This window comes from Mirounga leonina, unplaced genomic scaffold (genome assembly GCF_011800145.1).
Source record: "Mirounga leonina isolate KUSES-001 unplaced genomic scaffold, KU_Mleo_1.0 Mir_154, whole genome shotgun sequence".
Classification (NCBI taxonomy): Eukaryota; Metazoa; Chordata; class Mammalia; order Carnivora; family Phocidae; genus Mirounga; species Mirounga leonina.
Window position 1 is genome coordinate 18861282 of NW_023270389.1, and position 12408 is coordinate 18873689.

The following is a 12408-nucleotide window of genomic DNA, read 5'->3' on the forward strand; positions in this document are numbered from 1 at the left end:
ATATTTTAGACTTAATTTCTATTATTTTTTTCTATTTTTTAATTCTCTGATATAACATATCCAAATGTTAAAACTATTAATTTATATGTTACTATATTTTGCAATATCATAGGATTTCTTAAATCTCAAATGTTTACTAAAGTAGTCTGACACTTGTGTGCCTTGAATTTCCAGGATAAGAAAATAAATTTAAGATATTTTTCAAATAATTTAAGAATATTAAAATGTCAAATAATGTTTAGTGGTTTGTGTTTTTTGCTATTTTCTTTCTATTTAATGAATATTACCATTGACTAGCCAATGATCAATGAATTATTAACTCTTCAAGTAATAACATGGCAATTTCATGCTATGATGTTATTTTTTGTAACATCAGTTATAACTTTTAAAGCACACAGGAGATGGGACCAAAATTCTGCTTAAGTATTACAGATGGCTTAGATAATTTATCTTTAAATAGTGTAATTCAATATTTTGCCAATACTGGAATATTCATGTACCTCCAATGAAAGAGTTGCAATTTTTTTTTTACCACAATTTTGCTTGAGAAAAATATGAAATAAGAATTTTTCTAAAAAGGTGAAGTAAACACTCAAATCTTGATGTAAGTTCAAAAATACAAAACATGTAGCAATCACAATCATTGAGATACCTTAAGCCTAGGGATCGATTTTGTTCTACAAATTTACTGTGTCCTAGCTAATGATAAAGTTTTGTTTCTATGAAGCTATATGAAGAAAATTCTCCAGTAATACCCAGCCAACCTCCTGGAGAGAAACATGCTGGAGAGTAACAAGTCCCAATACACCTTGACCTAAGTAGAGCTTACCTTGACCTTGGCATTTCAGTTTTCAACAGTAAGAAAAGCTGTCAGCCATTTCAACATCATTCATGTGGATATAGACTAACTTAATGGAAAGTAATAAATGCATTAAAAATTTTGATAGCTCTTCTAGAAGCTTTGTGTGAAACAGATGAGATAAAAGGCCTTTTAACAATAAACTCCTAAAGTAAATTGGACATGTGAGAATGAAGAAAACATGTTGGGGATGATTGATGAGGGGACTTAGAATCTTATCCTTGGGAAACTAGGTGCAGGTGGAAAACTCACCAGAGCCTAAAGTGTTCCAGTAAAGTAGCTGGACTCTCTGCTTCTAGGAATAAAAGATTTAATATGTGACAAATTTTATGATGTTACAAAATTCAAAATTATTATTATTTCTTCAGGCAGTAGAAGAAATACTGTACTTATACTCCTTTCAAGAATATAAAATAACCAGGCTTTGGAGAAATTGATAGCTAAAGTACCAAAATTAATCTCTGAGTTGCTGCAAAATATAATCTTCAAATTTTATATTCATGCTGTATTTTGTTACTTTAGAGAATAGTCAAAAATTATAATAGGTTAAAAAAAGGAAAAAATGGATTGAGTGTGTTATTGTTGCACAATTAGAATCAAGATTTTTCTGTTTTTTTGTTCTTTTTTCCATGAATATATTCCCTAGAATGGAGAGGTGTGAAGTTACAATAATAGAAAGTCAAGAGGTAGGTCACTGAATTTTTCAACTATTTCAAAATACAAAGTGTATTTATATGCAGGATGAGAGTAACTGGAAAGATGAAACATTACAGTTTGATTACCATACTAAGATTCATTGACATTTGTGTGGAGGTGGGGAGGTGTGTGTGAATCAGCAGTCAACAGAGGTATTGAGAGCTATGAAAATAAAGCATTTATTCATTCATATATTCAAAAAATGTTCATTAAAAGCTCATATATTTCAATTTTTCAAAAAAAGTTTGTAATAAATTTAAACATGCTTATATTCTATAGGAATTTTTAAAGCCTATTTTTGGGAAAAATACTCACTATGAATTGCCAAGTGGGACACGAATATGCAACCCTCCAACCTTTTCCAAAGGGAATCTCTAGCAACTAATGTTTTTCATAGCAAAGATTTGGGAACATTTTTAGATGAATTAATCCTTACAACAAATCTAAGGAGATAGGTAGTATTATTATCCAATCATTTTGATGAAGTAATTTAGTCTAGAAGATTAATTTGCTCAAGTTCATTTGTGCATTAGTAAGTAACAAAATTGTGACTTGCACCCTGGTCCTCCAACTCTCTATCTTATATATATCTCACTACATAACAGTGTACTTAGAACTTAAAGTACCTACCGCATTAAGACAGCTATGAAAGTGGAAATTTTCTATATTCAAAATAACAATAATTGGCATAGTAAGATTAGTATTGATTCTAAATACCTGAGCAACTGTAGCAGACTTTTGGAGCATTCAATTCTTTAAGTATTGATTAATTTTTCCCAGTCTTTTGGAATTGATAATGCTGAGCATGCACGGATTCAGCTAGTTGAAAATGGAGCCTTATGCAACTGGGGCACCACACATCCTTTACACTTTATTATCATCTTATTTCCTATTATTCTCTACCTCATTTACTCTACTTTGATCATATTGATTTCTGTGAGATACAGTTTTACCCAAAGGTTTACACATAAATCATCATGATTTTGTGACCAGCAAAATCAACAGACAAAGATATTCACCCATAACTACCACCTTCCACCCTTCAACTATAGGGTAACTGCAATAACAACTCAATTGTGAAAAGGGGGAAAGGGGCATAGTAAAGTTCTTGGTCACTTACAAAATCTACCAGATAGATATTATGAAGCCTGCCTTTCTCAATGTTGGAGTAACTTCTTTAAAGATACTTGAATCTACTCTATGATAGATCTCTCATGTTCATTATGCCCACATCTAAAATAAACAATGAAGAGTATGCCTTACTTAGAGTGGCAGAGTTTTAACAGCAAAGCCCCTGTTGGTCAGGTATTCAGACTTAGTTTTTGTCCCAGGAATTGAAAAATAGCAGGCTTTGAACTTAAAGTTTTTTGGGGCAAAACAATTTCCTCAAAAACTCAGGAGGCTCCGGATTTATTTTATTCCAATTAGTTCCAAGTGAAAGAAATTCCAATACAATCAAACCTCTACCTGGACTATTTCTTAAGCCTGGATGACTCTCTTTTATTTACTGACATCTATACTCATTTTAATGGCAGCTACCTCAAGGCCATCTGAAAAAAAAATAGGCTGAGTGAACAGACAATATACATAATCTGATCTTTGCAGCTGGGTTGGTTACCATTTTATGTCCAAGCACATGATGTGTAGGCTCCATAATCTTATCAACTGCTGTTCAGTGGACAGAAGCAGCTGGCTTTTATAACCCTGCAAGACTCAACTTTAGTGGATTCTCAGTCAATTTAGATTGCAGCTGCAGTCAGACAAAACCTCTTTAGTAGAGTGGTTTGCCCTCCCTCTGTGCTCTGGTTTGTTAATCTGGTTTGTACGATCTTGCTAAAGCAGGAAGGAATTAAAAAGAAATACCAATATTTGAACTTCTTTTGCCAGCTTTGTAGATATCTATCTCCCACATAATTTTAGTGAAAGTGATTTGCCATAGCAGAATAATATGTGTCAAAATATTTTCATTTACTTCCAATACCAATTCTGATCATTAATTTAAGTATGGTGCTGTAACAAAGATATTTAGTGGTCCAAACAAGCTAGGCATTGATTTTTTTCTGCCAAAACTTTCACAAAATAGATGGCTATCCCAGGGAAGGGAAGTTGCTCTGTTCCATGAGGTTACCCATAGATCCTGGCTCTTTTTACCTCGTGACTCTAACATCTCATAGGACTTTCTCTCAGCCATAGTTGAAGGTCAATTTTCAGCATGACATCTGAATTCCAGTTTCAAGGAAAGGAAAAAAGAAGAGAGAACAGAAGGGAGGGGAGGGGAAAGGAGGGGAGAGAAGAGAAGAGAAGAGAAGAGAAGAGAAGAGAAGAGAAGGGAAGGGAAGGGAAGGGAAGGGAAGGGAAGGGAAGGGAAGGGAAGGGAAGAGAAGAGAAGAGAAGAGAAGAGAAGAGAAGAGAAGAGAAGAGAAGAGAAGAAGAGAAGAGGGATGGAAAGAAAGACAATGATTTGCTCTTTCAAGGAGTTGACCCATAACTTACACATGTCACTTCTATTAACATCTTCTTGTCAAGATCCCTCAGTCTCACAAATATACATAGATATAAGAAAAGCTGGGTCTTCCACATGAATAATCATGATTCTTCTGACAGAGATTTTGGTGGTTTCCATCACTAAAGCTACAAATGGGAGAATTGACACTGGGGTGAAATGGAGCCATGGTTGGCAGTTTCTACCATAGAAGATCAACACTATGATCCACTCATGCTTCCTCAACTATAAATTACCATACATATATTATATTCATTTTTTTGAGAGGTTCAAGCTTTTTCCCATAAAAATTTGTAGGAATTCTTTATAAAGAGGTAGATATATGATGATGATGATGATAGATAAATAGATAATCTTAATATCTTTCTATGACATATGTTTCAAATGTCTCCTCATTTGAAGGAGATACACTTTTTATAAATAGTTATTTTTAAAGTAAAAGTTCTTGATTTTAATGTAATTGTATCTTTCAAAATTATCTTTTGTATTTACATTTTTAATGTTTTATTTAAGAAGGCATTTTCTGCTTTGATATTATAAGATATTCTATGCAAACTTTAAAGTTTTAAATTTTGTTTTCCATAGTTATCTTTAATCCATCTGGACTACATATATATATTACCTCGTGACTCTAACATCTCATAGGACTTTCTCTCAGCCATAGTTGAAGGCCAATTTTCAGCATGACATCTGAATTCCAGTTTCAAGGAAAGGAAAAAAGAAGAGAGAAGAGAAGGGAGGGGAGGGGTTATCTTTAATCCATCTGGACTACATATACATATATGACACATATTATTCTGCTATGGCAAATCACTTATATATATATAAGTGATATATATATATATATATTTTAAAGATTTTATTTATTTGAGAGACCGAATGAGAGAGAGAGAGAGCATGAGAGGGGGGAGGGTCAGAGGGAGAAGCAGATTCCCTGCTGAGCAGGGACCCTGATGCGGGACTCCATCCTGGGACTCCAGGATCATGACCTGAGCTGAAGGCAGTTGCTTAGCCAACTGAGCCACCCAGGCACCCTGGACAATATATTTTTAATGTATAGAAAGGAGTTAGAAATCCCATTTAATTTTTGTTTCCATGTGGAAAAACAATTGTCCCTGGCAACGTCCTTTTCATCTTATATGCAATGCCATCTTTCTAAATTAAGATTTCTAATTTCATAAATTTATGTTTATTTATTTTACAGATCTGTCTTAATTACAATAGGCTTATAATAATTCTTGATATCTGATAGGCCAAATCCTGCCACATGACCTTCCATTTCAGCCTTTGGCTATTCATGGCATCGCTGTTTCAGAGATAATTTGAAATCACATTGTAAATCTCCATGGAACTTGGGGATTTTTAAAGAAATATAATGAAGCTATTGAACATTTGGAGACAATTTGTATATTTATTCAATGAAGCTCCCATTAAATAACAATGGCATATTTGTCCATTTATTTAAGAATTTTTGAATAGTTTTCAATAAAATTTTATTAATTTATTAAAGTTTTAAACATATTTTGTTAAATTTATCCTTATATATGTATATATTATTTCTATTTTAATTTTTATTATTAATAACTTTTACACAGATGTAGAAATTTAAATTAATATTAATATACTGTATCTTTGGAAATTATCTTTTCTCTCTAGTTACTCTAGTAATAGATTAACATTTCCATTTTTGAAATTAATAAGTTTATGATAAATTAATCAGATTTATGTTAGTAGAGGATCCATCATCATACTTATTCTCTCATACTACTGGAAGTCTCATGTATTTATAAATTTATAAAAAGTCTCATATTTATAAATAATCTAAACCAAATCATTTGAAACCAAAATTGTTCTAAACTATAAAACATAGATGTTTCTTTTTATTAAAAAAAAATGGACACTTTGATATTCTTGATACCTTTGAATCTTTGGTTGACTATTAAAAGTAAAAGTGAATAAGAGCTATATTATTATTTGCATTCTCTGAAACATTAGAGTCATTGTACTTTTAAAAATTTTATCTTGGTGTTTCTCATTTAGTTTTATTTTTAATATGGTGATACAAATTGATTGATGTTCAAATGTTGATTCAGCCTTGCTTCCATTAATAAAAAGGAAAAAAAACCTTATAAACAAACCAAACATAAATTAAACAGAAGAAAACAAAACTGTAAATAATCAGAGTAAAAATAAATGAAACATAAAACAGAAACAAACAAATAAACAAAAAACATTAAGCAAGCCAAGAGATTAAAATCTGGTCCTTTGAAAGGCTAAATAAATTCATAAGCTTCTAGTTGAGTTAACAAAGAAAAAAGGACATAAATTACCAATATTAGGAATGTAAGAAGAGACGTAACTGATCCTGAAACATCACAAGGCTAAAAAGGGGATAGTACAAGCATCTTGATAACCATAAACTTTCTATCTTATATTAAATGGACAAATTCCTTCAAAACATAAACTACTCAACTCACTCAAGAAGATATACATAACTTGAATAGCCCATTAGAGAACTTGAATTAGTAGTTAAAAAACATTTTTTAAAAAAAGGAAAAGAAACACATGTCTAGATGATTTCACCTGTGTATTCTACCAAATATTTAAGGAGGAAATTATACGAATCATACATGATTTCTCCTAGAAAATAGAGAAAAAAATGAGACCCTTTCCAACTCATTTTCTAAAGTTAGTATTGCCCCCAAATCAAAACCAGACAAATGTATAACAAAAAAAGAAAACCACAGACTCATACCTCACATGAACAAAGACACAAAAATCCTCAACAAAATATGAGCAAATTGAAGTTAGTGACATGAAAGTGAAAATATATCATGACCACAAGGCTGATTCAACATTCAAAAATTTATTAAGGTAGTTCACCTTATAAAAATAATAGTTTTTAAAGTCATATGATATTAATAGATACAGAAAAACATTCATGATAAAAATCTCTCAGGAAACTAGGACTATAAGGGAACATCTTTAACTTAATAAATAACATCTGTGAAAAATATATTGCTGATATCATACTTAATGGTGAGAGACTGAATGCCATCTTCCCAATATCAATACAAGGTGAAAATGTCCTCTCTCACTACTTCTGTTTAACATTGTACTGGATGACTTAGCTAGTGCAATAAGACAAGTAAAATAAAAGCAATACTAATTAAAAGAAGGAAATAAAATTGTCCATTCACAAACAACATGACTGTATGTGTAGAAAATCTACCAAAAAAGGGGCGCCTGGGTGGCTTAGTCGTTAAGCGTCTGCTTTCGGCTCAGGTCATGATCCCAGGGTCCTGGGATCAAGCCCCTCATTGGGCTCCCTGCTCTGCAGGAGGCCTGCTTCTCCCTCTTCCACTCCCCCTGCTTGTGTTCCCTCTCTCCTGTCTCTCTCTGTGTTAAATAAATAAATAAAATCTTAAAAAAAAAAAAAAAAAATCTACCAAAAAAAAAAAAACCCCTAGAACTAAAAATACATTTATCAAGGTCATGGGATAACAGGTCACTACACAAAATTCATTTGTATTACTTTATACTAGCAATAAATATTTGAAATTTGACATTTAAAAATACCATTTACAACAGTGCAGTGCAGAACACTGTAGAAATAAACCACAAAAATACAGTCAACTCATCATCAAAAGGGGAACAAAGACAATTCAAGAGAGAAACAATAGTTTTTTACCAAAAATAGTTCCAGAAAAATTAGCAATTCATATAAAAAATAAATGAATTGAGCCACAGACTTTAGACCTTTCACAAAAGGTAACTCACAAAGGATCATGCCCCTAAGTAGAAAAAAATAGCATTATAAAATTACTAGAAGAAAACAGAGGAGAAAATCTATGTGGCTTTGTGTTTCACAATGTGTTTTTAAATACAACACCAAAAGCATAACTCAGGAAAAAAAGTGATAAATTGGACTGTATTCACAGTAAAAAATTGCTTTGTGAAAGACAGTTAAATGATAAGCCACAGAGAATATATTTGGATAACATCTATCTGATAAAGGATTGTATCTAAAATATACTGAGTATTTAAAACTCAACATTTAGAAAACAAACAACCTGATTAAAAAATGGGCAAAATAGGGTGCCTGGGTGGCTCAGTTGGTTAGGCGACTGCCTTCGGCTCAGGTCATGATCCTGGAGTCCCGGGATCGAGTCTCGCATCGGGCTCCCTGCTCGGCAGGGAGTCTGCTTCTCCCTCTGACCCTCCCCCCTCTCATGTGCTCTCTCTCATTCTCTCTCTCTCAAATAAATAAATAAAATCTTTAAAAAAAATGGGCAAAATATCTGAACAAATGGCACATCAAAAAATATATATATATATATATACAGATGAAAAATAACTATATAAAGAGATATTAACCATCATTTGTCATTAAGGAATCACAAATTAAAATGACAATGAGATACCAAGATACATATTTGAATGACTAAAATCCATAAAAACTGGCAATACCAAATGCTGGTGAGATAGAGTAGCACCAAGAACTTTTATTCATTGCTTTCATTCATTTCATTCATGAAAATGCAAAGTTGTTCAGCCAGTTTGGGAGACATTTTGGCAGTTTGTTAGAAAGATAAACATAGTCACACCAATCTTGCAACTAGGTATTTATGCAATTGGATTTTTATTTTTAAAGATGTATTTGTTTATTTGAAAGAGAGAGGGAGACAGAGAGTGGGGGGGAGGGGCAGAGGGAGAGGAGAGAGAGAATCTCCAGCAGACTCACCACCAAGCATGGAACCCAACATGGAACTTGATTCCACTACCATGAGATCATGACTGGAGCCTAAATCTAGAGTCATACACTTAACCAACTGAGCCACCCAGGTGCCCCTATCCAATTGGTTTTAAAACTTCAGATTTCCACATAGGAAACTAGAAGAAAATATTTAGCAGCTTTACTCATAACTGCCAAGAACTGGAAGCATCAAAATACCTTTCAATGGACGAATGCATAAACAAATAATGATATATCCATACAATGGAATATTATCCAGTAATAAAAGGAAATGAGCTATAAACTACACAAAAAAGGAAAAACCATGGAGAAGCCTAAAATGCATATTGATAGGTGATTCAAATTATTTAATACTCTGGAAAAGGCAACAGTATACAAAGGGTAAAAAACATCAGTGATGTCTTAGGATGTGGAAGGAGAAGAATAGGAGTGAATAGGGAAAAACAGATTTTTTTTAGGGGAGTGAAACTATTGTGTATGATATTATAATGTTGGAAACATGGTATTATATTTGTTAAAACCAATTATACCTCACAGCACAGAATGAAACTTAATGTATACAATTTAAAGAAAATATATCATTTAGGAGGTTGGGGGATCCCCAGAAGCAATTCAGACTATGACAAAAGGATGTGACTATATTTACAAATGTATGTAACAAACTCAGTGAGATGGTGGGGGTGGGGTGGAAGAAGGAACTGAAATAACTTTGGAAATGAGAGGTATATGTAATCTTAAAGGCAAAGGAACTTTATAAAATTACTGTACTCTAGCTAATTATATTATTCCCATGAAGGTAATAGTTAACAATTCTGATATTTCTATACATATATACTAGAGTTGGAAAATGAAGCTAAATAACAAATAGTAAAAGGCAGCCTACTCTGTTGGAGGAGGAATTCACATAAAAGCAAGAGCAGAAGGTTACAATGGTTCTTATGTGGTAATGGATTAGAGTTGGAGACATCAGTAAGACCTAAGTTAGAGTCAAGAAGATATAACAATTCTAAATATTTATGCACCCAACATGGGAGCACCCAAATACATAAAACAGTTAAAAACAAACATAAAGGAACTAATCGATAATAATACAATAGTACGGGACTTTAACACCCCACTTATATTAATGGACAGGTCATCTAAACAGAAAATCAACAAAAAAACAATGGCTTTGAATGACACACTGGAACGATGGATTGAACAGAAATATTCAAATGTTCCATCTTAAAACAGCAGAATACACATTCTTTTCAAGTGTTCATGGAACATTCTCCAGAATAGATCACATATTAGCCTACAAAACCAGCCTCAACAAATTCAAGAAGGTTGAAGTCATACCATGCAACTTTTCTGACCACAAGCTATGAAGCTAAAAGTCAACCACAAGAAAAAATCTGAAAAGACCACAAATACATGGAGGTTAAGTGAATGGGTCAACAGAAAATTAAAGAAGAAATAAAAAAGTACATGGAAACAAATGAAAATGAAAACACAACATCCCAAAACTTCTGGAATGCAGCACCAGGGGTCCTAAGAGGGAAGTATATAGCACTACAGACCCACCTCAAGAAGCAAACAACAACAAAACAAAACAACAACAACAAAAAAACCCACCTTGAATAAACAACTTAACCTTATACCTATAGGACTTAGAAAAAGAACAAACAAAACCTAAAAACAGCAGAAGGAAGGAAATAATAAAGATTAGAGAAGAACTAAATGATCTAGAAACTAAACAAACAGTAGAAGAGATCAGTGAAACCAGGAGATGGTTCTTTGAAACAATTAATAAAATTGATAAAACTCTAGCCAGACTAATTAGGAAAAAAAGAGAAAAGACCCAAATAAATAAAATCACAAATGAGGAAGGAGAAATAACAACCCCCACCACAGAAATACAAACAATTATGAGAGAATATTGTGAAAAACTCTGTCAACAAACTGGAAAACCTAGAAGAAATGGAAAAATTCTTAGAGACATATAAACTACCAAAACAGAAACAGGAAGAAATAGAAAATTTGAAAAGATTGATAACCAGCAAAATTGAATCAGTAATCAGGAAACTCCCAACAAACAGAAGTCCAGGAACAGATGGCTTCACAGGTGAATTCTACTAAACATTTAAAGAAGAGTTAATACCTTTCCTTCTTAAACTGTTCCAAAAAATAGAAAAGGAAGAAAAACTTCCAAATTCATCCAATGAGGCCAGCATTCTGGTACCAAAACCAGATAAAGAACACTAAAAATGACAACTACAGGCCAATATCCCTGATGAACATAGATGAAAAAATCCTCAATAAAATACAAGGAACTTGAATCAAATAATATGTTAAAAAATCATTTACCACAATCAAGTAGGATTTATTCCTGGGTTGCAAGTGTGGTTCAATATCTGCAAAACAAGCAACATGATATCACATCAATAAGAGAAAGGATATGGTCATTCCAATAGACATGGAAAAAGCATTTGACAAAATACAACATTCATTCATGATAAAAACCCTCAACAAAGTAGGTTTAGAGGGACCATACCTCAACTTAATAAAGGACATATATGAAAAACACACAGCTAACATCATCCTCAATGGGGAAAAACTGAGGACAGGAATAAGACAAGGATGTCTACTCTCACCACCTCTATTCAATGTAGTACTGGAAGTACTAACCACAGCAATCAGAAAACAAAAAAAATAGAAGGCATCCAAATCAGCAAGGAAGAAGTCAAACTTTCACTATTTGCAGATGACATGATAATCTCCATAGAAAACTGAAATACTCCACCAAAATACTTCTAGAACTGATAAATTTGGTAAAGTCGCAGAATACAAAATTGATATACAGAAATCTGTTGCATTTCTATACACCAATAACAAAGCAGCAGAAAGAGAAATTAAGAAAACAAACCCATTTACAATTGTACCAAAAACAATAAGATATCTAGGAATAAACCCAACCAAAGAGGTGAGAGACCTATACTCTGAAAACTATAAAACAGTGCTAAAAATTGAAGACAACACACAAAAAAATGAAAAGATATTCTATGCTCATGGATTGAAGAATAAATATCATTAGAAGGTCTATACTCCCTAAGGCAATCTACACATTTAATGCAATCTCCATCAAAATACCAACAGCATTTTTCACAGAAGTAGAACAATTCTAAAATTATAATCAAAAGACCCCAAATAGCCAAAGAAATCTTGAAAAAGCAAAGCAAAGCAATTTCACACTCCAAGTTATATTACAGAGCTGTGATAATCAAAATAGTATGGTACTGGCACAAAAACAGACACATAGACCAATAGAAATGGATAGTAAGCCCAGAAATGAACCCACAACTATACACTGAATTGATTTTATAGAGCAGCCCCAGGTAATGTTAACAACTAGATTAAAAAAATAAGGAGAACCAATGTTATTCTGTATATTCTTGAGCTGGGAAGCTTTTCAAAGGAGTCATGTTCAGGAAATGATACTCAAAAACATAAATTCTTATACATTAAATTTCCCTGTTAAGTAAGTCTCTTCCAAATTCTTTAGTTAACAGCAATACTTTAAAAATCTTCAACTGCAAACTCTTAGCTTGCAATGTT